This window comes from Macaca thibetana, chromosome 19 (genome assembly GCF_024542745.1).
Source record: "Macaca thibetana thibetana isolate TM-01 chromosome 19, ASM2454274v1, whole genome shotgun sequence".
Classification (NCBI taxonomy): domain Eukaryota; kingdom Metazoa; phylum Chordata; class Mammalia; order Primates; family Cercopithecidae; genus Macaca; species Macaca thibetana.
The window spans coordinates 3449352-3476304 of record NC_065596.1 but is presented as its reverse complement, the minus strand read 5'-3'; the positions used below and the strand labels follow the sequence as shown (position 1 = coordinate 3476304).

The 26953-nt window shown below is 41.4% G+C and overlaps 1 protein-coding gene and 1 long non-coding RNA gene across 3 annotated transcripts in view; both read left to right on the top strand.

Annotated features, from left to right (window-relative positions):
• The window catches only part of LOC126942199 (zinc finger protein 429-like), a 234312-nt gene that overhangs the window by 193472 nt on the left and 13887 nt on the right, over positions 1–26953 (top strand). The gene's annotated exons all lie outside the window — the stretch shown is intronic.
• On the top strand, positions 21376–23328 carry LOC126942415 (uncharacterized). The gene is made up of 2 exons (XR_007721560.1): positions 21376–22319; positions 22350–23328. It is a non-coding gene; the product is annotated as an uncharacterized LOC126942415 (long non-coding RNA).

Here is a 26953-nt window from a genome sequence, read left to right as displayed (position 1 = left end):
ACTCCATCTCAAAAAAAAAAGAAAAAATTGCAGATTCACTGAGCCACACTAAATCGTATATTCAGTGGAAGGTTGATCAAGGACACAAAAGATTCCAACCTTTGTGTCTTGTCTACTTATGACCTGGAAGCCCACACCTCAAGTTGTCCTGCCTTACCAGACCAAACCAATATACATCTTACACATATTGATTGATGTCTCATGTCTTCCTAAAGTGTGTAAAAGCAAGCTGTACCCCTACCATCTTGGACACATGTCGTCAGGAACTCCTGGGGCTGTGTCACAAGCTTGTCCTTAACCTTGGCAAAATAAACTTTCTCGATTGATTGAGACTTGTCTCAGATACCTTTTTGTTTACACAGCCAAGGCCTTGCTACCTGGTCAGTACTGCACCCCAGACTGATGCATCACCATTGCAGGGACTCTGGTTTCTGGTCTTTTTTTTTTTTTTTTTTTTTGAGATGGAGTCTTGCTTCATCACTCAGGCTAGAGTGCAGTAGTACACGATCTTGGCTCACTGCAACCTCCGCCTCCTAGGTTCAAGTGATTCTTGTGTCACAGCCTCCAGAGTAGCTGGGATTACAGGCATGTGCCACCACGCCTGGCTAATTTTTGTAATTTTAGTAGAGATGGGGTTTCACCATGTGGGCCAGGCTGGTGTCAAACTCCTGACCTCAAGTGATCTGCCCACCTCGGTCTCCCAAAGTACTGGGATTACAGACGTGAGCCACTGTGCCCAGCCCAAATATCAGAAAGTATTTTAATTTTGACATATTTGACAGGCTTCCTAAAATCAAATATCAGCTTAAAAATTGTTTGTTTTTGACCCCTAACTCTTGGATTCTGCAGAGGGCCAATGCAGCATCCAAAAGAGTAATGAACGGAATTATTTGATATGTCACATTACATGGGAAGGGTTTTCAAATTAAAAATAATGTTTGACCTGCTTCAACTTATATTTTAATAAATATGTTTTTAATATTTATTTTAAAATTGTATAAAATTTCTAAAAATCTAATATATCTGAGTATATGCTAGTAGTCATAATTAGGTTATTGTGATAAGTTATTGTGGGCCACAGATATCTTTTTGTTTCTTCATAACCGTTTAAGTCATTTGCACAGTTAATGGTTTAATTCTGATATAGTTTCTAAAAACTTCGAAAGCATACACCATCCTAAATTACTGCATCTCTAAGGAGGTTCATTAAAAGATGGAAAGGGCCCAGACAAGTGGAGTACAGGTTTCTGATCATTTTAGAATCATATTGTTTTGACTGGGTAAGGATTGTTTGGATTCTAATGAAGAGAACTGCTAACCCAGGCAAAACAAAAATTAATTAAATATTAGGAAAATATTCTGCCACATATTATGCTGAATCAGCCAGTACTGAAATTTTTTAGATATGCCATTTGAATAAACTCTGTGGCCTAAATCAAATTACCTATGATAACCCCTCAGTTATCAGTGCTGTGCCCCTAAATTAGAGAAACAAACCTGGTATTTAAGATGACATAAATTAGCAGGGTGCAGTGGCTCACCTGTAATCCCAGCACGTTGGGAGGCCGAGGTGGGTGAATCACCTGAGGTTAGGAATTTGAGACCAGCCTGGCCAACATGGTGAAACTCCGTCTCTACTAAAAAGACAAAAATTGCCCAGGTGTGGTGGCGAGTGCCTGTAATCGCAGCTACTTGGGAGGCTAAGGCAGGAGAATCACTTGAACCCAGGAGGTTGGAGGTTGCAGTGAGCCAAGACCGTGCCATTGCACTCCAGCCTGGGTGACAGAGGGAGCTTCTGTCTCAAAAAAGAAAAAAAAAAAAGGACATAAATTTAATGTTAAGTGTGGACTCATAAAGAACCTAGACAGCCAGCAAACCATTTGTTTATTCTTGATTTCTTAAAACTTCCATTATTAAAAGCTCTGCATTCCATTACTCATCACAGAAGAGAAAATAACCTAAATTAAATATGAATTAAGTGTGTGTGTGTGTGTGTGTGTGTGTGTGGTGACTATTCCAAATTACTAAAACAGATTAAGACCAATTTTTTTTTGTCAAACATATAATTCTGAGAAACAATCAAAACTTCGTGTACATTTCTGCTATCTAATAGGCTATTTAAGCACTTACACAGACATTTTATACAGTTGTCATTTTTAATGCATGTTTTCTGATAGTATAAAAGCTTTCTCGTGCAAGAAGGCTGATGTTATAATGGTAGCTAAAAGAATATTAGAAAATACGTTTTTTTCATGGGACATTTCTGAAAGGTCTCTAATGATCAAGATACTTATTTCACTAGACATGTTGTAAAACTGTTAAATAAGGTATTGTTCCTGGATCAAACTGAGGGTCGGGCTACTATTTCTCACGGCCCAATAACGAGATGCAGATGAACTGGGGAGGAAGAGAGTTTTATTTCTGCACCTGGTTACAGGGAGAAGGCCTGGAAATTATCACCAGACCAACTCAAAATTACAACGTTTTCCAGAGCTTATGTACCTTCTAAGCTATATGTCTACATGTAAGTGTGCATTCAACTAAAGAGATAAGTGATTAACTTCCTTTATTTAATCTGTAACTAAGGTCTTGAAGACCTTCCCCCGCAGCCTCAGTAAATTTACTTAATCTAAATGGGTCTAGGTGCTGGGGTGATTACCCTTATCTTATCTCCTGCTAAATCACAGTGGTTTGGTGAGTTCCTTCAGATCTCCAATAAACTTGTTTATGGAGGCCTGGGGAATTTCTTCAGACCCCCAATAAAACTTGTTTAATCCCATAAGGCCCAGGAAAGGCCTAGGCGAAACTCTTGATGGGCTTTTGTTACATCCCAGCCTTTGTATAAGGTCACTGGCTTTTTTTTTTTTTTTTTTTTTTTGGAGACGGAGTCTCACTCTGTTACCAGGCTGGAGTGCAGCAGCACAATCTTGGCTCACTGCAGCCTCTGCCTCCAGGGTTCAAGCCATTCTCCTGCCTCGGCCTCCCAAGTAGCTGGGACTACAGGTGTGTGCCACCACACCCAGCTAATTTTTTTGTATTTTTAGTAGAGACGGGGTTTCACCACGTTGGCCAGGATGGTCTCGATCTATTGACCTCGTGATCTGCCTGCCTCGGCCTCCCAAAGTGCTGGGATTACAGGCGTGAGCCACCACGTCCGGCTGGTCACTGGCTTGTAATACTTTACTTAACCACTCAGTCAGTACTGAAACAGTTGTTAGTGAGGTCTGGCCTGCCACAGTATTACAGATACAATAGTATTGAGCAAAGCTAACTAAATTGACTGGATTGCTTTTGTAATTGCAGATTTACTTAGAATGGAAAAAATATGTTGACCCTTATAAAATAGTCATTAGAAGGCCTATGTGCATAATAGAACCTCATGCGTCTTCTGCTACTAAAGTCTAACATTACTAAATTCAACAAGGCTTCAATGCATTATGGCAGAGCACATTTTCACCAGGTGAAGAAAGCCTTTACTAGTCTACTGACTGAGGAGAGTAAAACTCTTTATAATCAAGAACCCAGAGAATGAATCTGCCTGCCACCTACCCCGAAGCAAGACTTCAAGACCTTGAACATTGGATTGATAATCTCACAACTTAGAAGAGCCCCTCCAAACTCTTGCAATTGTAAACCCATAGGAGATTTTAAGGTAAAGCTAACCAGGAAAGTTTGTCCTCAAAAGCAGATGGCCGTCTCCATGTAGATAGCTTTTTTTCACAAGATCAAAAATCAAGACATCTCGTTATCATGACACTCTTAGTTCACAGTTTGTTTATGGTTCTACAGACAACAGAAATTTTAAAAAGTGGTCTCTTGTGTGCACTCATGGGGGTATACTTACATGTAGAGAATTTTGCAGTCAACATTATATATGAGGAAACTTATTCCTTGAAAGGTAAAAGAGGAAAGGCCAATGTGGGTGAGAAGTTTTAATGAAACATTTGTTTTCTTACAATACCAAAAACAGAATATTGGTCCACTGCTCTTAACCTATTTCATAAGTTAAAAAGAACTTATTCAGAATAGGTTAAAGAGCATTGCCCGGAGGCCATTACTCTTCTGAATGGGTATCACTGTTTAGAGTAAATGAGGCAATGGTTACAAATTTATCCCTCTCAATAGAGCTCTATAGCAGATTATACCATAAAGGCTATGCTTACACAATAGACTTTAAATTTTCTCACAGAGTTGTGCCAAATATAATTTCTTTTGATTACTTACTGGATAAATATATATCTGTGCAGTTGCTAATAGCTGCCTATGGAGAACTACAGCAGGTATTATAGAGATGCAGTTGTGGATGATTCATGAACAGGCTGATTAGATGAAATGAGTAGACCATTTATCTAGCTAATTATTTGATCTATTTAATTTTAGTTGGTTGTTCATGGGGACCCTGGCTAAAAAGCATGCTTCAAACTCTTGGTATTATCCTCCTGATAGTCAAATTAGTAATCTTCCTACTGCACTGTATTCTCTCAAAAGATATAAACGTTTGAATATAGTCATTTGTAGAATGTCAAATGGTCTCTCTTTAACTAGAATGACAGAAACTCAAAGACATATGTGACTATGAAGACACCACAACCTATGAATGACATGCTAAGGACAAAAAACAAAAATAGTGGAAACTGAGAGTGGCACTAAAGAACCGAGTTTTGGGCCGGGCGCGGTGGCTCAAGCCTGTAATCCCAGCACTTTGGGAGGCCGAGACGGGTGGATCACGAGGTCAGGAGATCGAGACCATCCTCGCTAACACAGTGAAACCCCGTCTCTACTAAAAATACAAAAAACTAGCCGGACGAGGTGGCGGGTGCCTGTAGTCCCAGCTACTCAGGAGGCTGAGGCAGGAGAATGGCTTAAACCCGGGAGGCAGAGTTTGCAGTGAGCTGAGATCCGACCACTGCACTCCAGCCTGGGCGACAGAGCGAGACTCCGTCTCAAAAAAAAAAAAAAGAACCGAGTTTTGGTCACACTATGACCTATGTAAGAACTTAACCAAATAGGGGGAATTTTTTAAAGAAAACTATTGGAGGCCATAATTCTGGACTGAGCTTATGCACTAGGTCCAAACCAAACCAAAATGAGTCACTCATGCTAGATGTGACATAATTAAACTAAAAATTTAAGGCAATAGGTAGATTCTAAAACTGGCCAGGTTTTGTTTTTCATCTGTAAATAGCAGATTTCAACACAAGGAGGTCCCTGTACTCTAACACTTTAAAAAACAAATAAAAATCATTTCAAAATAATAAGCTGAAGTTTTTATTTCCACTTTACAAACCCACAGTTCTGCTATTTCACAGTCAGATTTGAGTCCAAATAAGTACATTTTTGATGGTGACAAAGTGATATTAATGTCTAAAGTTTTGGTCTCAAACTTGAGAAGATGACAAAAGAGAGAAATTGTTAAATTAGTTATAGCCTAAAGCTTCCCTCTTTTATGTTTAATTTTGGTGAATAGGATTTTTTTTTTTTTTTTTTTAACATAGTAAACTTAGTGTTCAAATAGGACAAATCTTAAGCTGTAATAAATCTGGCTGTTTCTGAACCTCACTTCCATTTTCTATATGTCATTTTGCTTTTCTGGTTCATAAATCTTTTACCAACATGTGGCTGTGCTGGAGTCTCTCCGAGCCTACTCTGGATCCATAGGTTACCTGATTTGCAAATCACGATTTGCTTATTTAAACTCTGTTAAATTTAATTTTTCTAAAGTTTTCTTCTTTTACAAATTTTCAAATTTTTTAATACTGAAAATAAATAATGTGTTATTGAGCTTTGATTTTCTAAACTCATTCCACAGCTATTTTCTCAAATAATAATAATAATAGTTATTATTACTATTTTTGAGTCAGAGTCTCACTCTACCACCCTGGCTAGAGTGTGGTATAACTAATCATGGCTCACTGAAGCCTTAATCTTCCAGGCTCAAGCAATTCTCCTGCCCCAGCCACCTGAGTAGCTGGGACTACAGGCATGCAAAATCATGCCTAATTTTTAATTTTTTTTCATGGACACTGGATCTCACTATGTTGCCCAGGCTGCTCTTGAACTCCTGAGCTCAAGTGATTCTCCTATTTCAGCTTCCCAAAGTGCTAGAATTACAGGTGTGAGCCACCATGTACTTCTGCAATTTCTTGACAAGATTATTCTCAATAATAAACAGTGCTATATGCACACAAATATAAAGGGAATCTGGCTTCTATTTTAGAAGTTTCACTCTCCAGGATTTCAAAGGTCTAGGGCAGCTACTTTAGTATTATAGTTTGATCTATGGAGGTGCACGGGCTTTGGAGTCAGAGAGTTGATCCTGAAGGCGGGGTGCGGTGGCTCATGCCTGTAATTCCAGCACTTTGGGAGGCCGAGACAGGTGAATTGCTTGAGGTCAGGTGTATGAGACCAGTCTGGCTAACATGGCAAAACCCCATCTGTGCTAAAATAAAAAATTAGCTGAGTGTGGTAGTATGCGCCTGTAATTCCAGCTACTCAGGAGGCTGAGGCATGAGAATTGCTTGAACCCAGGAGGCGGAGGTTGCTGTGAGCCAAGATTGTGCCACTGCACTCCAGCCTGGGCAACAGAGCAAGACTTCATCTTAAAAAAACAAAAACAAAACAGTTGATATTGAGTCTCAACCCAGCCAGTTAGTAGCTGTGGTTCTTTGGACAAGTTTCTTGATGTGAAAGAGGTTGTATGAACCACATATGCAAAAAAAGGCAGAATGACACTGATTGCAAAAATTGTAGCAAGTTTTCATGCCTCCTATATCCATTGCCAGGTGCTTTCATAGCTGTTGCCATTGAAATACAGAATTTGTTTTCCAAACCATAGATCTGGCTGACCTTACCTGCTCAGGACAGTAGAAAGCTGTAAACATGATAATGTGCTAGTTTGGGGCCTAGGCTCGAATGGTCTTGAATGCTTCTGTTTTTCTTTCAGAATGCTGCCATCTCCATGACGGCCCATGTTAGCCAGGTGGAAAATAAGATACCATGGGGAGGAGAAGCAAGGTGCCCCTGTTGACAGCCCCAGAAGCAGAAGCTCACCCCCAGAAACACAGCTGCCTAGTGAAAAGACAGCTGATGATACACATCTGAAGGAGCTCAGTTGAGCCCAGCCTAAATGGCTGAACACCTCAATTACAAGCAAATAAGTTTTGGATGGTTTGTTATGCTGCAATAGCTAACTAATACATGTACCCTGTGCAGATGGAATGCCAGGATTCAGTCACAGGTTGATTACTAGTTACCTTCTGACAGTGGACACCCTAAAGGTATTGACTTTTTTTTTTTCCTCCTGATTTGAAGTTGTATGTCTCCTAAGACAATGTTGGGTAATGCAGAAATACAGCTAGACATGTATGTGTGTGATTGGTGCTTTTACTCACACAGTACCCCACACCACAGGAGAAAACAACCACAGCCTGACCATTAGGGCCAAGGCCAAATAGCAAAATAAGTTTGCCTTTAATTTATTTTCTTCATATCTAAAAGTTGGAGGTTAAGAACTGTGTACAGACCTGAAGACAGAGTTTTCTTTTCCTGGGGCCCCAGAATTTTTTGTTCACTGTCTGATCTCTGGATGAAGGGTGGACCACAGGTGGCAAGCAGTGGTCTACCTGTGGTTATTTTATTCTTGCTGCCCTCTGCCCTTGCTATGGCCACTATCTGTCCCACCCTCAGAACTGAAGATAGATGTTAGTAGAGAGAGGCTGTCCCCTCACCTCTGGCAGAAAAGGGATGTTCAGGGCCTCCACCCACCTGACATCAGAGCTGCGCTTCAACGTGGTAGCTGTTGGCCATGTGTGGCTCCTGGGTGCCTGGAATGTGCCTGGTCTGAACTGCAATTTGCTAGAAAAGTAAAATACAGAGTTGGTTTTGAAGATTTAGTTCCAAAAATATATATAGTGCCTTAATAATTACATATTGCTGTGAACCCAGAATCTGAGACAGGTCTCAGTTAATTTAGAAAGTGTATTTTGCCAAGGTTGAGAACATGCCTATGACATAGCTTCAGGAAGTCTTGAGGACACCTGCCCAAGGTGGTCAGGGAATATCTTGGTTTTATACGTTTTAGGGAGACATGAGACATCAATCAACATATGAAAGAGGTACATTGGTTCGGTCTGAAAAGGTGGGATAACTTGAAGCAAAGGCAGGAAGACATGAAGCTGGAGGGAGCTTCCAGGTCACAGATAGGTGGTCACATTCTTTTGAGTTTCTGATTAGCCTTTAGTTTCCAGCTTGAGTTTTCCTTAGTAATTTTGGGGGCCCAAGATATTTTCCTTCCACGTAGCTCACATATTAAAATGACAATATTTTAAACATATTGGGTTACATTATTACAATCAGTTCCACGTGTTTCATGTTTCTTTTTAAAGTTTGGCTACTAGAAAATTAAAAATTCACATGTGGCTCACATTTTATTTCAGAGGACTGCCTCCTTTTTAAAATGTTAGGCTGCCTGCTCAAAGGACCAGAAGCCAGGAAGGTGATAAAAGCTAAAACTTCAAAGTAATTGTTATTATATTATTTTCATCTGTGACTAGCCATATAGTATATTATTTATAAATGCATATGACCTTATACACAAGGTTCAATGCAAACACCCTCAAGGGTGGGCCTGGCTCAGCTCAGAGGAAAGTCTGCCTGAAAAAGCTGCAGCTAGGCTGTCACTCCTCATTCAGCCCAGCAACTGATCACACCTGTCACTCAGGGCCTGAGGGGGTGGGTCTTAAACAGCATCCAATCAGGGACGCTGGGCTGGGGACAGTCCAATCAGGGACGCAGCTGGAGCGGACAGGACGGCTTCCGGAATATGGCGGGGCGTTTGGCTGTGGCTGCCTCCAGAGCTCCAGGTCTCATCTTCATTTCTGTGTCTTTTGTTCCTAGAGGCCCAGCCTGTGTGACCCTGTGACCTGCAGATATTGGGCGATCCAGAGTTAAGACTCCAGGGCCTCCTGGCAGCCTAGAAATGGTGAGTGCCGGGTCTGACATCCCGAGAGGGGGGAGGGGCTGGTCGGAACCGTGGGAAGTGGCTGTGGCGGACTTAGGTCTCCCCGCAGTCAGCTCCACGATCTGCGCCCGGCGTTCTTGCCCAGCTGGGCCTCAGTCCCCTTCAACCATAAGATGGCGGCTGTGCTGATAGCTGGGTGCTGGGCATCCTGTCTCTTCCCTGCGGAGCGACTGTGCCCCGACCTGTAGCCCTGTCTGGGCAGCTCTGCACGCGCAATTCCGCAGTCTCTCCCAGATTGTGCAGGAACCATGGGAGGGGCGTCAGGGGAGAATCGTGACTCGGGGTATGGGTTCATGAGCGGGAAGAGCTTTGGTCTGTGGGGTTCCCAGTTCCCATTTTCTCCTATTGAAAATCTATGGGAGTGGCCGGGGGCGGTGGCTTACGCCTGTAATCCCAGCAGTTTGCTGGGAGGCAGGCGGATCACTGAGGTCCGGCATTCGAGAACAACCTGGCCAACATGGTGAAACCCCGTCTCTACTAAAAATACAAAAATTAGCCGAGTGTGGTGGCGGGCAGCTGTAATCCCAGCCATTCGGTAGGCTGAGGCACGAGAATCGCTTAAACCCAGGAGACCAAGATTGTGCCATTGCACTCCAGGCTGGTTGACACAATGAGACTGTCTCCAAAAAAAAAAAAAAAAGGAGTCACCGCAAAACATTAAATAATTTAATCAAAGAGTGGTTCTAAAATTGTAAAGCACCCAGCTGTGGGATGTAGTTTGTGGTCCTTTGGAGGAACTTGAATGAAAGACTGTGCACGATACAAAAACGCAAATTCAGTAATCGGTTAGGTAGGGTTACGTAGTTTCTTAATTTCCATGTTGAGCGTACTAAATTTCCTGGTTATGTAATCAGAGCTTAATTCCAGTTTATAGTTTGTTAACCCTGTATTTGTTTTCCCCAATATAGTAATTTACAAAAAAAAAAAAAATTTTTGTGTTAGGTTTTTTTTTTTTTTTATTAAGACGAGTTTCGATCTTCTTGCCCAAGCTGGAGTGCAGTGTCGCGATCTCAGCTCACTGCAGCCTCCGCCTCTGTGTTTAAGTGATTCTCCTGTCTCAGCCTCCCGAGTAGCTGGGATTACAGGCATGCACCACCACGCCCAGCTAATTTTGTATTTTTAATAGAGACGGGGTTTCTCCATGTTGGTCAGGCTTGTCTCAAACTCCCGACCTCGGGTGATCCGCCCATCTTGGCCTCCCAAAGTGCTGGGATTACAGGCGTGAGCCACCGCACCCGTCTTGAGTTAGATTTTTTTAAAGTAGGAATTCAGGGACTACGGCCACCTCAGTCGAATTGCCTACCAGTTAACTATTTTCACTCCCTACACAAAACTGATCTTCTGCATTTTTCATAGGTGTCCTAAGCAGGGTCTCAAGTCTGCCCCCACGCCCCCTATTCCTCCAGCCTGACTCTGGTTTGCAGTAAAATACAGAATTTCCATTTCCTCCTGACAATCCCAAATGCCAACTCCCCCTCCCTAATTCACACTATTAACTATTTGTCCTTTAGTGTACATTTTTGATACCATATTTTAATTAAACATTTTTTGACAAAGCATTGGATGGCACATTTAAAAAGATTCGTTTTCTGTTTATAAATATTTTCCATAAGAAGAAAGCAAGGAATAATTTTCTGACACTGTATTGTAAAACAATCTTTGTCTCTTTTCCTTTTATCTTCTCTTGGTGTAGAGATCTCATGGGACTGTTCTGGCATCAAGGTTTTTCTTGGAATTTTTGTGGAGTGATGTGTCCTCAGCCACCCTTTAGTTTTATTCCTGGTCCTGGGTTTCAGTACTGTCTGAATAAACCAAGGTATCAGTCATGGCTATGTCTGCGAGACTGTCTAATGAATATTATTAACTCCTGGGTCATTCTCTCCCATGGGACAACCTGTGGTATGGAGTGTAGCCTCGTAAGGGAGCAGGTGGATGCCCTGGGGCTGAGAGGAATTTCCTGGTGTGCTCTTCCTTTGAAAACCTAACCCCTTCAGATGTTTGGATTGTCTTCACCCAGCCCAACTTTCCTTTCTTGCGGACACATTGCTGGTCAGCCAATCAGATGCTGGTATTGAGTTGAAAACAGAAATAATTTCTGCCCCTGCCCCCTAGATTCTCTACAGCTTGTGAAAAAAGTGTAGTATCTCTGCCAGGCACAGTGGCTCACGCCTGTACAAACCCAGCACTTTGGGAAGCCAAGACGGATGGATCACCTGAGGTCAGGAGTTTGAGACCAGTCTAGCCAACATGATGAAACCCCCTCTCTACTAAAAATACAAAATTAGCAGGGCGTGGTGGTGCATGCCTGTGATCCAGCTACTCAGAAGCTGAGGCAGGAGAATCACTTGAACTCAGGAGGCGGAGGTTGTGGTGAGCCAAGATGGCGCCATTGCACTCCAGCCTGTGCAACAAGAGTGAAACTCCGTCTCAAAAAAAAAAAAAAAAACACAAAAAATTAGGTGGTATCTCAAAAGGCAAAAGACACCCTGAATCCAGTGACATGAGGCAAAAAAATTGCAAAGTAAAATGCACTTGAGACACTCACTGGAACATAGTGCAGAGTCTCCGGAGAGGTTGGTTATTGAATACTTAAGTGAGCAGGATGGATGGGAGAATCTCTCAAGTGATTGAACTTGACACATGAGTCGGACACATCTGTTTTCTTATCAGCACTGCCACTTCCTGGGTTTGTCACTTTGAAAAGATTTGTTCACTTATATTGACTTCAATTTTTTAACTCTAAATTGCAATTTGTTAGTAGAGCTTGAAAGGTAAGAAAATATTTACAAAGGGCATAAAAGAGGTAGGTTTCAGAAAAATCTAATCTATTTTTTTGTTGTTGTTAAAAATTCTCATGTACCTTTTTCTTTCTTAGAGTGAGTTTAGGAATTTTCTCAGGCATTTTTTTTTTTTTTTTTTGAGACGAAGTCTCGCTCTGTCACCCGAGCTGGAGTGCAGTGGCCGGATCTCAGCTCACTGCAAGCTCCGCCTCCCGGGTTCACGCCATTCTCCTGCCTCAGCCTCCCGAGTAGCTGGGACTACAGGCGCCCGCCACCTCGCCCGGCTAGTTTTTTGTATTTTTTAGTAGAGACGGGGTTTCACCGTGTTAGCCAGGATGGTCTCGATCTCCTGACCTCGTGATCCGCCCGTCTCGGCCTCCCAAAGGCATATTTTTTTTTTTTTTTTTTTTTTTTTGGCTGGGTGATTTCAAACAGAATTCCAAGGCTTAGATTTTGGAATGTTACCAAAGAAAAGAATAGGGAAAATCTTGCTTCCATTTTGGCTGTGGAAAATGAATACATTTCCAGAAGAAAATGTTGTGGATAATAGGTGGGTTACATGAATTCATGAAAACAACAGTTGTTTTTGCAGGGTAAATTTCTTTTTTTTTTTTTTTTTTTTTTTTTTTTTTTTTTTGAGACGGAGTCTCGCTCTGTAGCCCAGGCTGGAGTGCAGTGGCCGGATCTCAGCTCACTGCAAGCTCCGCCTCCCGGGTTCACGCCATTCTCCGGCCTCAGCCTCCCGAGTAGCTGGGACTACAGGCGCTGCCACCTCGCCCGGCTATTTTTTGTATTTCTTAGTAGAGACGGGGTTTCACCGTGTTAGCCAGGATGGTCTCGATCTCCTGACCTCGTGATCCACCCATCTCGGCCTCCCAAAGTGCTGGGATTACAGGCTTGAGCCACCGCGCCCGGCTTGCAGGGTAAATTTCTGAGAGTGAATATCTCTGTTCTATATCCTGTTATCTTTATTTCAGAGTGTAATGATAAATTTTTTAGATGAAACTTGGTGCCTCCTACAAGTGTTCCCATATGACTAATTGTTTACTACATGAATTTTTTTTTTTTTTTTCAAACGGAGTCTCCCCGAAGGCTGAGATGCAATGGTGCGATCTCGGCTCACTGCAATTTCCGCCTCCTGGGTTCAAGCAATTCTCCTGCCTCAGCCTCCTGAGTAGCTGGAACTACAGGTACACGCCACCATGTGTGGCTATTTTTGTATTTTAGTAGAGACGGGGTTTCACCATGTTGCCCAGGCTGGTTTCGAACTCCTGAGCTCTGGCAGTCTGCCCCTCCCAAAGTGCTAGGATTACAGGCATGAGCCACCGTGCCCGGCCTACTCCATGACTTTTTTTTATATTTTTATTTATTTTTTTTGAGACGGAGTTTCGCACTTGTCGCCTAGGCTGGAATGCAGTGGCACAATCTCAGCTCACCGCAACCTCTGCCTCCCAGGTTCAAGTAATTCTCCTGCCTCAGCCTCCCTAGTAGCTGGGATTACAGGCATGTGCCACTACACCCAGCTAATTTTGTATTTTTAGTAGAGACGGGATTTCTCCATGTTGGTCGGGTTGGTCGAACTCCCGACCTCAGGTGATCCGCCCACCTCGGCCTCCCAAAGTGCTGGGATTATAGGCGTGAGCCACCACGCCTGGCAACTACATGATTTTTAATGGAAATAATAAAATATTATTATTATTTGTAAAGGAATAGATACTTTTGCTTTTCTTATTGAGGTATGAAATGTAAGCATTGTAAAATTGCCTTTTTTTTTTTTTTTTTGAGATGGAGTCTTACTCTGTCACCCAGGCTGGACTGCAGCCCTCGCCTCCTGGGTTCAAGCGATTCTTCTGCCTCAGCCTCCTGAGTAGCTGGGTGTATAGGCGCACACCACCACGCCCAGCTAATTTTTGTATTTTTAGTAGAGACGGGATTTCACCATATTGGCCAGGCTGGTCTCGAACTCCTGACCTCGTTATCTACCTGCCTCAGCCTCCCAAAGTGCTGGGATTACAGGCGTGAGCCACCGTGCCGGGCCAAAATTGCCTTGTTTTTATATGAACATTGTTTGCATAATTTTGCTGGATTTTTCGAACACTTTTCAAAGACCAACTGAATAACTGACATAGAAATTAAAGCTTGAGCCCAGCGACTCCCAGCAAAGGCTAATATTGAGCCTGCAAAAGAAGGTTTTTTAAGGTCCAGTTAGTTCCTTCTGGGGAGCCTCCCCTGCAGGTGTCCCAGCCTGCTCACCCCAGCCATGGAAGGAGCCTTTATCCTGAGAGAAGCTATAGAGCCCTGGAAAGCTGGGGCCTCACAGGCAGATGCAGTTACGACTAAGGTGGAAGGGGACTGGGAGGATCTCACTGAAGATAAAGTTGTCCTTGTTTTGAGACAGTTTTTAGACTTTGTAAAATAGAACAAAGTTAGATTTGTGTAAAAAAAAAATTGGATTATCAAGGAGTATTGCAACAGGAAGAAGTACCAACCATAAGAGCTTTAAGGATTGCAAAGTTTAGGCAGACAAAGGCTTTCTTTTTTTTTTTCCTTTCTGAGATGGAGTCTCACTCTTGTTACCCAGGCAGGAGTGCAGTGGCGCTATCTCGGCTCACTGCAACCTCCACCTCCCAGGCTCAAGCGATTCTCGTTACTCAGCCTCCCAGGTAGCTGGGATTATAGGCGCCCGCGACCACACCTGGCTGATATTTGTATTTTTAGTAGAGGCAGGGTTTCATCATGTTGGCCAGGCTGGTCTCAACTCCTTACCTCAGGTGATGACAAGGGTTTTCTGTCATAGGGATGAGCAAACAAGATTAGAAAAAAGATGGGAGGGGAATGGCAAATGGAGGGTAAAAAATCAGATTATAGATCAGACAATGTTTTATCCTGAAGTCAGCATGTTCTTAGAAGTGACATAGAATGGGGTTGTATGTTGGCTCAGATGGAAGGTAGCCCAAAGTCCAGGAGCCTCTTGGAAGGAGATAAATTTAAGTGAGGTCTGATATGGAAGTACAGGAAAGTGGTCCCAACACAGACTCCAAGATAGGGTTCTTTGATCTCACACAAGAAAGAATTTAGGGTGAGTTCATAGAATAAAGTGGAAGCATGTTTATTAAGAAAACAGAGGAAGAAAACAATTGCTACTTCACAGACGTAGCAGCCCAGAGGGCTGCTGGTTGACCACTTTGTGGTAATTTCTTGATTATATGCTAAACAAGGGGTGAATTACTTATGCCTCCCCTTTTTAGACCATATAGGGTAACTTCCTGATGTTGCCATGGCATTTGTAAACTGTTATGGCGCTGATAGGAGTGTAGCAGTGAGGACAGTCTTGGTTTTGGTGGGTTTTAGCTGGCCCCTTTACTGCAGTCTGTTTTATCAGCAAGGTCTTTATGACCTGTATTTTGTGCCAAGCTCTTATCTTATTACACGACTTAGAATACCTTAACTGTGGGCCGTGAGCAGTAATCCCAGCACTTTGGAAGGCTGAGGCGGGCGGATCACATGAGGTCAGGAGTTCGAGACAGCCTGACCAACATGATGAAACCCCATCTCTACTAAAAAAAAAATACAAAAATTAGCCGGGCATGGTGGTGGGCGCCTGTAATCCCAGCTACTCGGGAGACAGAGGCAGGAGAATCACTTGAACCGGGGCGGCAGAGGTTGCAGTGAGCTGAGATCACGCCACTGCACTCCAGCCTCGGTGACAGAAACAAGACTCCGTCCCCCCCACCCCACCCCCCGAAAAAAGGATGCCTTAACTCTTTGGGAATGCAGCCCAATAGGCTCTGCTTTATACGCCTCTGACAGAAGTATTTTATTTTTACCACTGAAGACAAATTCAGCTAATATTTTTATGAGAGCAAGAAGAAAATGTTCAGTCTATGTCTGGCTTATGTGACAGGTAAGAACAGAGAGCACCATCTAAGTCTTAATGGGAAGGGTGTTTCTTTCCATGTGCTCCATGTTTCTGGAGCACCCAAAGGATAGAGAATTTTATTAATCACAGCTGTTTTCCAGGATTATCCATGTGCTTTTTAGTTTCCCACCTCTTCTCTTTTCCTATGCATTTCTTCCATTTGACTTCTCCTGGATTGTATCTTTTATAATAAACTGATAAACATAACTACAGTGTTTGCTGAGTTCTGTGAGTAGCTCTGTCCAATTATTACACTTCAAAGAGGTTTTGAAAGTCCTGAATTTTTAAAAAGCTCAGAAGCATAGATGGGCCCATGGGGTTTACGACTGGCATCTGCAGTGAGAACAATGTTGTGGGGACCGAGCCCTGAATCAGGGTCTGTGCTGACTCTGGGTGGTGTCAGAATTCAAATGTTAGACAATGAGTTGGTGCTGGAGAATTGCTCGATTCTCAGAGAACTACAGATTCAGTACCAGAAAAAAAGATATCTTGGAGGCCTGGCCTGGAATACAACTCTGGGTGTCTGGGAATGGGAGGCTGTGCTCTCCTGTACACAGGCCATTACACTGTCCATTGTCTTGTGATTCCAGGTGTCTTCTTAGGGTAAGAAAGGATGAAAACTTGGAACGATCTCTGATGATAGACCCTCTTTTCCCACAGGTGCCACCACGGGATTCCCACCCACTCACACACCCTCTAGACATTGACATGTCCACATCCCTCCCAGAATGAGGCACCATCCTCAGGAACTTCACCACAGCATTTCTGATCCCAGTGTTTCTTCCCAGAAATGCACAAAAGTGTGTACAAGTCTCCTGGAATGTTCCTACTCCCAGACACAATCTCTAGCAGCAACCTCTTTTTCTCCACCTACTTAAAGAGTTCTGGGCCACCTGTTCATAATCTTACCTGCCTCCATGGACCTAGAAATAAATCAGTACAGCCCCACCTGGGCTACTATCTGTAGCACAAACCAGTCTTTTCACCTACATAGCACTCTCCCGAACTAATCAAGTTTTTTCCTTTTATTTTTGTTCTAGGGATACACATGCAGGTTTATCATATAGATAAAATTGTGTCATGGAAGTTTGGTGTAGGTTATTTTGTCACTGAGATACTAAGCATAGCATCAAACAGGTATTGTTTCTGATTCTCTTTGTCTTTCTAACCCTCCACCCTCAAGTAGGCCTCAGTGCTTGTTCCTCTCTTTGTGTCCATGTGTTCTTGTTATTTAACTCTTATAAATGAGAACATGCATTTGGTTTCTTGTTTCTGCATTAGTTTTCTAAGGATAGTGGGCTTCACCTCCATCCATGTTGCTGCAAAGGACATGATCTTGTTCTTTTTTTTTTTTTTTAATAACCACACAGCATTCCATGATGTTTATATACCATATATATTTTATACACACACACGCGCACACACACACACATTTATTTTATTTTATTTTATTTTATTTTATTTATTTATTTTTTGAGATGGAGTCTAGGTCTGTTACCCAGGCTGGAGTGCAGTTTTGCAATCTGGGCTCACTGCAACCTCCGCCTCCCAGATTCAAGCGATTTCTTCTGCCTCAGCCTCCCAAGTAGCTGGGATCACAGGCATGCACCATCACACCCAGCTGATTTTTGTATTTTTAGTAGAGACAGAGTTTCGCCATGTTGGCCAGGCTTTTCTCGAACTCCTGACCTCAAGTGATCCGCCCATCTCAGCCTCCCAAAGTGCTGAGATTACAGGCATGAGCCACTGTGCCCTGCCACCATATATATTTTTATTTTTAAAATTATTTTATTTTGTTTTATTTCCTTTTATTTTTTGAGATGGAGTCGCGCTCTGTCGCCGAGGCTGGAGTGCCGTGGCATGATCCCTGCTTGCTACAGCCCCCACCTCCCAGGTTCAAGCGATTCTCCTGCCTCAGCCTCCCAAGTAGCTGGGATTACAGGTGCCCGCCATGACGCCTGGCTCATTTTTGTACTTTTAGTAGAGACGGGATTTCACCATGTTGGCCAGGTTGGTCCCAAACTCCTGACCTCAGGAGATCCACCCGCCTCAGCCTCCCAAAGTGCTGGGATTATAGGCATGAGCCACTGTGCCTGGCCTATATTTTTTAATACTATATTTTATTTATTGGGGAGACAGGGTCTCACCCTGTCACTCAAGCTGGAGTGTAGTGGCATGATGTTGGCTCACTGCAGCCTCAACATCCTCGGCTCAAGCATTCCTTCCACCTCAGCTCCGCAAACAATACTCCTACTTCAGCTCCCCTAACTTAGCTTCTCCTCAGCAGTCCCTGTAGCTGGGACTACAGGTGCGTGCCACTATGCCTGGCTAATTTTTCTTTTTCTATGTTTTGTAGAAATGGAGTTTTTTCATGTGGCGTTGGCTGGTCTCAAATTCCTAAGTTCAGGCAATCCACCTGCCTCGACCTCCCAAAGTGCTGGGATTACAGGCATGAGCCACCGTGCCCAGCCATACAATATTTTTCTTTATCCAGTCTACCATTGATAGGCATTTAGGTTGATTCCGTATCTGTGTTATTGTGAGTATTTCTGCAGTAAACTTGCATGTGCATATGTCTTTATGGTAGAATAATTTATATTTTTGGGGATATATACCCAATTAGAAGGTTGCTGGGTCAAATGGTACTTCTGTTTTTAGTCCTGTGAGGAATCGCCACACTGCTTTTCACAATGGTGGAACTAATTTACACTCTCACCAGCCATGTATAAGCATTCTCTTTTCTCCACAACCTTGCCAGCATCTGTCATTTTTTTCTTCTTTTTTTTTTTTTTTTTTTTTTTAAGATGAGTCTTGCTCTGTCGCCAGGCTGGAGTGCAGTGGCAGAATCTTGGCTCACCGCAACCTCTGCCTCCTGGGTTCAAATGAGCCTCCTGCCTCAGCCTCCCTAGTAGCTGGGATTACAGGTGCGCACCACCACGCCTGTCTAATTTTTGTATTTTTAGTAGAAACAGGGTTTCTCCATGTTGGCCAGACTGGTCTCAAACTCCTGACCTGAAGTGATCCCACCTGCCTCAGCCTCCCAAAGTGCTGGGATTACAAGTGTGAGCCACTGCGCCTGGCCTTTTTTTTTTAACTTTTTTAATAATAGCTATTCTGACTAGTGTGAGATGGTATCTCATTGTGATTTTTCTTTGCATTTCTCTACTTATTAGTAATAAGAAAGAAATACTCATCAAATGCTCGTTAGCCACATGTATATCTTTAGACAAGCATCTGTTCATGTTTTTTGCCTACTTTTTAATAAGGTTGCTTGTTTTTTCGTGTAAATTTGTTTAAGTTCCTTTTGGATTCTGGATATTAGACCTTTGTCAGAAGCATAGTTTGCAGATATTTTCTTTTATTCTGTAGATTGTCTGTTTACTCTGACTGGTTTTTTTTGTTTTTTATTTGTTTGTTTGTTTTGCTGTGAAAAAGTTCTTTAGTTTAATTAGGTCCCATTCATCAATTTTTGCTTTTGTTGCAATTGCTTTTGGTACCTTCATCATAAAACTTTGCCAGTTCCTATGTCTAGAATGGTATTTCCTAGGTCAACATACAGTATTTTTTATTTAAGTCTTTAATTCATCTTGAGTATATTTTTGTGTATGGTATAAGAAAGGGGTGCAGTTTCAGTTTTCTACATAGTGTTAGCTAGTTATTCTAGCACCATTTATTAAACAACATTCTTCTTACGTTCCTCTTGTCAGCTTTGTCGAATATCAGATCGTCATAGATGTGCAGCTTTATTTCTGGGCTCTCTATTCTGTTGCATTGGTCTATGAGTCTGCTTTTTACCAGTACCATGCTGCTTTGGTTTCTGTCGCCCTGAAATATAGTTTGAAGTTGGGTAATGTGATGCAATGCCTCCAACTTTGTTCTTTTTTTTTTTTTTTTTTTTTAATTGATACAGAGTCTCACTTTATTCCCCAGGCTGGAGTGCAGTGGCGCAGTCTCGGCACACTGCATCCTCTGCCTCCCAGGTTCAAGCAATTCTCCTGCCTCAGCCCCCCCGAGTAGCTGGGTCTACAGGCATGTGCCACTCTACCCTGCTATTATTATTATTATTGTTGTTATATTTTTAGTAGAGACGGGGTTTCACCATGTTAGCCAGGATGGCTTCAATCTCCTGACCTCATGATCCGCCTGCCTCGGCCTCCCAAAGTGCTGGGATTACAGGTGTGAGCCACCGTGCCGAGCCGCTTTGTTCTTTTTCCTTAGGATTGCATTGGCTATTTGGACTTTTTTTGTTGTTCCATATGAATTTAAAAATAGTTTTTAGTTGTGTTAAGAATGTTTTTGGTAGTTTCATAGAAATAGCATTATTTCTATATATTTCTTTGAGCAGTATGGTTATTTTAATGATACTGATTTTTTTCTGTCCATGAGCATAAAATAGTTTTTGATTTGTGTCAGTTCTGACTTCTTTAAGAAGTGTTTTGTAGTTCTTGTCATAGAGACTTTTCACCACCCTGGTTAGCTGTATTTCTAGATATTCTGTTCTTTTTGTGGCAGTTGTGAATGGAATTGTTTTTTTGATTTGGTTTTTGGCTTGGATGTTGTTGATGTGCAGAGATGCTACTGATTTTTGTACATATATTTTGTATCCTGAAACTTTGCTGAAGTTGTTTTTCAGTCTAAAGAGCTTTTGCACCAAGACTGTAGGGTTTTCTAGATATAGAATGATGTCATCTGCAAACAAGGTTGGTTTGATTTCCTTGCTTCCTATTTGGATACCTTTTATTTATTTCTCTTGCCTGATTGCTTCTGGCCAGGACTTCCAATTCTATGTTGAATAAAAGTAGTGAGAGAAGTCATCCTTTTCTTTTGCCAGTTTTTAAAGAAGAAATGCTTCCAGCTTGCATCTGTTCAGCATGTTGGCTGTGGATTTGTCACAGGTATCTTACTATTTTGAAGTATGTACCTTCGATACCTAGTTTGTTAAGGGTTCTAAACATGAAGAGTGTTGAATTTTATTGAAAACTTTATCTACATCTATTGAGATAATCTTGTAGTTTTTGTCTTTAGTTCTGTTTATGTGATGAATCACATTTATTGACTTGCGTATGTTAAACCAACCTTGCATCCCAGGGATAAAGCCTACTTGATCATAGCAGATTTGCTTATTGATGTGCTGCTGGATTCAATATTACGGTATTTCATTGAGGATTTTTGCATCAGTGTTCATGAAGAATTTTTGCCTGAGTTTTCTTTTTTTTGTTTTATCTTTGCCAGGTTTTGGTATCAGAATGATGCTGTTATATAATGAGCGGGGGAAGAGTTTCTTCTCAATTTTTTGTAATAGTTTTAGAAAGTATAATGCCAGCTAATTTTAGAAAATATAATGACAGCTTTTCTTTGTACATCTAGTAGAATTCAGCTGTGAATCTGTGTGGTCCTGGGCTTTTTTTTTTGAGTGGTAGGCTATTTACTAATTCAATTTTGGAGCTTGTTATTTTTCTGTTCTGGGCTCCAATTTCTTTTTGTTTAGTATTGGGAGAATGTATTTGCCCAGAAATTTATCCATTTCTTTTAGATTTTTTTAGTTTGTGTGCATAGAGATGTTCATAGTAGACTTCAGTAGTTATTTGTTTTTTTTGTGGAGTCAGTAGTAATGACCCTTTTGTCATTTTTTTTTTTTTTTTTTTTTTGAGACGAAGTCTTGCTCTGTCGCTCAGGCTGGAGTGCAGTGGCTTGATCTCGGCTCACTGCAAGCTACGCCTCCTGGGTTCACACCATTCTCCTGTCTCAGCCTCCCGAGTAGCTGGGACTACAGGTGCCCACCACCATGCCCAGCAAATTTTTAAAAAATATTTTTAGTAGAGAAGGGGTTTCACCGTGTTAGCCAGGATGGTCTCTATCTCCTGACCTTGTGATCCGTCCACCTCAGCCTCCCAAAGTGCTGGGATTACAGGCGTTGTCATTTTTTATTGTGTTTATTTGAATCTTCTCTTCTTAATTCACTAATCTTGCCTAGTGGTTTATCTTATTGATTTATTTAAAAGATTTAACTCCTGGATTTCTTGATCTTTTGTATGACTTTTTATGTCTAAATCTCCTTCAGTTCTGATCTGATTTTGGTTATTTCTTGTCTCCTGCTAGCTTAGGGGCTTGTTTGCTCTTACTTCTCTTACACTTTTATTTATGATGTTAGGTTGTTAAATTGAGATCTTTCTAACTTTTTGTTGTGAGCATTTAGTCCTATGAATTCCCTTTTTAACCTCACATTAGCTGTGTTGGAGAGATTCTGGTGCGTTGTATCACTGTTCTCATTTGTTTTAAAGAACTTCTTGATTTGTGCCTTAATTTCATTATTTACCAAAAGTCATTCAGATGAAGGTTGTTTAATTTTCATGTAATTGCATGTTTTCAAGTGTTTTTCTTTGTATTAAATTATATCTTTTTTTTTTTTTTCTATTTTTGAAATGGAGTCTTACTCTGTCACCCAGGCTGGAGTGCATGGCACCATCTCAGCTCACTGCAACTTCCACCTCCTGGGTTCAAGCGATTCTCCTGCCTCAGCCTCCTGAGTAGCTGGGACTACAGGCGTGTGCCACCATGGCTGGCTAATTTTATGTGTGTGTGTGTGTGTGTGTGTGTGTGTGTGTGTGTGTGTGTGTGTGTGTATTTTTAGTAGAGACAGGGTTTTGCTGTGTTAACCAGGATGGTCTTAATCTCCTGATATCGTGATCTGCCCGCCTCAGCCTCCCAGAGTGCTGGGATTACAGGCATGAGCCATCATGCCCAGCCCTGAATTATATCTTTATCAAATTGTGGCCTAAGTGAGCATTTGGTATGATTTTGGGATTATTGAACTTGCTGAGGATTATTGTGTTTCTGATTGCGTGGTGAATTTTAGAGTATGTGACACATGGTGATGAGAAAGATACATATACTATGTTGGTTTCAGATGGAGAGTTTCATATATGTTTATTAGAATGATTTGCTCAAGTGTTGAGTTTAGGTTCTGATATCTTTGTTAATTTTCTGCCTCAATTGAGGTGGGAAATTAAATAAAATTAAATTAAATTAAAAAGAAAAACAAGCTTTCCTGTATTAGGCTGACTTATCCCAGAGGCAGTAACAGGCACAGCCCACACCCAGGAAAAGTCTTGGTAACACTATCTAAGAAGCCAGGGCTCAAAAGAATGTGCTCTGGAGATTCTCCCAGCATTCCCTCAACATAGGGAGAAGAGAAACAAATTTTCCTTTCTCTTACAGTTCTGTTTTTCATTTAAGCAGCACACTGAAGGTCATGAGATGCCTGAGCAGGCCTGGATTGTAGCCACCTAGGCACCATGGTGAAGGTTATGAGATAAGCCCTTGCAAGGCACTGGAGCAAGCCTAGATAACAGCCATCTGGGCCGCATAGCAAGAGTCATATATAAGCCTGAGTTGTGAACCTGTCATAGTATGATTAACTGGTTTTTTTCTGTTTCTGTATCCTTGGTTTCACACCACTATGCTTTGTGCCACTGTAGGCTTGTTTCAAGTTAGCCCACCCCCTTCAGAAGTGCATGTAAAAGTTAAATTTGTCTTTGTCCTAGGCCTAGTCTCTGGATGTTAATCCACTGGGTCTAAGTGCACTCAATAAAATCCTCCTTTTCCACCTATCAGTCTCTCCAGTCTCCTAATTCACGCAACACAATGATCTAAGTGTCTGTGGAGTGTTGTAGTCTCCTACCATTGTGTCAGAATCGACATCTCTTTATAGGTCTTCTAAGAACTTGCTGTATTCATGTGCACCCATGAATTTTTTTTTTTTTTTACAGTTTCATTTTGTTGCCCAGGCTGGAGTGCAGTGGCATGGTCTTGGCTCACTGCAACCTCCTGGGTTCAAGCAAATCTCATGCCTCAGCCTCCTGAGTAACTGGGATTACAGGCATCTGCCACCGTGCTTGGCTGGTTTTTGTTTATATTTTAGTAGAAATGGAGTTTCACCATCTTGGCCAGGCTTGTCTCAAACTCCTGAGCTCAGGCAAATCCACTGCCTCAGCCTCCCAAAGTGCTAGGATTACAGGAGTGAGCCACTGTGCCCGGCCAACACCCATGCTTTGCCAAGTGGTTATCAACTGAGGTTTCTAATTAGGACTCCATGGCCAATTTGCAAAGATCTGTTTACTTGTGCCCTTTCAAGTAGTAGTTAACACAGTGAAACCCTGTCTACTACTACTACTTTCAAGTAGAAGCATCCATGTTGTTTTAATTAAGCACCTCATGTGATTCTAAGATGAGGCCAGAATCAAGTGTGAAAGCTTCAAAACACATCCATGAGAGTTAAGTTTCACCTTTGCACTAAAGGGTGGTTACAGGGCCTATTCTGTTTGGGTTTGGTAGGGGCAGGGCAGTGCGGTCCATATTACCAATATTGTAGCAGAAACTGCTGTTGTCTGTGGCAGGGGAGGGCACCTGAGGACAGGAAAGAAGAAATGTATCTCCATGGAGCAGTGCATTGTTTCTAAATCTCCTTTATTATAAAGAACAGAAATGAGTGGACCTTTTTTTGCAAGTCTTGGTTCTTCTGCCTGAGGGTGTGGTGGTAGCAGGTAAACAGGTGCTGCTGACATTTTAAAAGGCATATTCTCAAGATGCAGGTGTAATTTATTTGGAGAATCTTATCTGAGTGGGAATTTCAGAGAAATTGGAGAAAGAAGAATAAATGGCGATTTTTCAGCTAATGATGTCCCAGATCAAGAGTTGTCCACTCTGCCTCCTGGACTGTCCTGCGTTTAGTACTTGCAAGCCTTTACTTCTCTACTTGTATTTTTCCTCCCTAATGAGTTTAACTACTTTTAAAAATTTTTATGATAGTCAGGGGTCTCTGAAAAATATTTCCTTCCTACGTACCAGATCTTTCTGTACATTCTCGACATCATAGCTTTTTATATGCCATGCAGAGTTCTCACCAAGATTATAAATTAATCTGCAATATTAAAAATGTTCCCTTGTGGCTGTGAAACATGAGGTGTGGATACTCAAGGTTTCAATTGGGGAAAGGTGGGTTCCTCAGTAGAGATGGAGAACATGTAATGTTGAGGGTCTATCTGTGTTCTCCATTGGCTTTACGCAGAACAGGATTTTAAAAATGCTTATTTAAACAGGATGGCATTTATTACCCAGAAAATTCCAAATATATATAGACATATATATATATTAGGAGGTACTTGTTCTCTAGAGTGCTAAAAAAAGACAACTTTAAATCACTATTAAAAATTACAGAACACTTGGCCGGGCATGGTGGCTCACACCTGTAATCTTAACACTTTGGGAGGCCGAGGTGGTTGGATAACTTGTGATCAGGAGTTCGAAACCAGTCTGACCAACATGGTGAAACCCCATCGCTACTAAAAATACAAAAATTAGCCAGGCGTGGTGGCAGGTGCCTGTAATCCTAGCTACTGTGGAGGCTGAGGCAGGAGAATCGCTTGAACCCAGGAGGTGGAGGTTGCAGTGAGCCAAGATCGTGCCATTACACTCCAGCCTGGGGGACGGAGCAAGACTCCGTATCAAAAAAGAAAAAAAAATTACAGAACCCATGAGTTATCGATATCTTAAACTTTGAATAAAACTGATGTTTCTTTATGGTTAAATTCAGAGTATAATTTACTTTTAGGTAGCACTATCACATCAGTGAGGCTGTGTCTTTCTGTGTGTACCAGTGCATCATAAAAATTTGTCCTAGTGCAGTTGATGTTAATGATTCACTTGGTTAAAGAACTCTCTGACAGACTGTTTTACTATAGAGTTGATTATTTTTTCTTTATTATTAACTGTCTTTATGCAGCAGATGCCATCACATTTAATCTGGCAGCTGCCCTTCTTCCTTAGGTTTTCTTTGCATATGTCTATCTTTGGAAAATGAAAGCTCTCATCTTTGTTTACAATGCAGAAAAACTGGGAAAAACACAGGTTCCTTCATTTACTGGATGTTTGACAAAATATTCTTTTTGGGCCAAAAACATTGGCATTACTGGTGAGCTTGTTAGAAATTCAGCAACTCAGACTTTTTTCCGGATTTTCTGAAAAAATACTGTATTAACAAAACCTTCAGTTCATTGAATACATTAAAATGTGAGAGATAAATTCAACATGTCTTTTTGATCTGAAAAATATAATACACAACCCATTCTGTAAGATGTAAACATAGCACTCAAAAATGTATGTTTGTGTTCATGCCCTTAATTTTATACTCTATCATTTAGAAAAATGTCATGTGTACACTGATGTTGTGGATCTTGTGACACTATTTTCTCAAAGTTAGAGAATATATTAGAGAATATTTCTGTTTGTAAATTAATTTATTGAATAATTTCAGTCGTGTAAGTGAGAAGCAGTTCTCTTTTCTCTCTCATTTCACCTTGAATTAAATAAAGAAGTCTACCCATGGGCACTTGGTAAATATGTTTCTGTCTCTCTCTTTCTCTCTCCCTGTGTGTGTGTGTGTGTGTGTGTGTGTGTTTCAGGGACCATTGACATTTACAGATGTGGCCGTAGAATTCTCTCTAGAGGAGTGGCAGTGCCTGGACACAGCACAACAGAACTTATATAGAAATGTGATGTTAGAGAACTACAGAAACCTGGTCTTCCTGGGTGAGAATAACTTCAATACACCATTCCTAATATACCCTAAATGTTTCATTTCTCCTCTTTGTAGAGTGTTTTTTGGTAATTTATGCTTTGCATAAATAAGTTTCAGATTCCTGTTTTTAAGAAAAGTTTGGGGATTTGTTTTTGTAGAAAAGAATTTCTTCAAGATGTTTTATCTTCACTTGAACTTTCCATATTCCTGAGCTGATTTGTATTATGTACTCTTGATTAGTGATAATTTCAGGAATTTAGTGGCCTAAAATATCGTTGCCTACACCTTAAAATCTAATTGTCACAATCGATATTTTATTAAGTAGTACTGGTCAATGAAATTAAGAACCTACAAATTTAAAATATTTTCTAAAGATTTAGAAATTTCTCTTATAAATTGGTATTTGGGGATTAATTTACTAGAATATTGTACTACATCCTCTTTACTGAGCACATTACTAAATTGGTAATTACAGAATATAAGCAAGATTCATCTTCTTTATTTTTAATAAAACAGGTATTACTGTCTCTAAGCCAGACCTAATCACCTGTCTAGAGAAAGAAAAAGAACCCTGGAATATGAAGCGATATGAAATGGTGGATGAACCCCCAGGTAGGTGAGAGTGAATACAACAGACAACACAGATGAGAGGTCCCAAG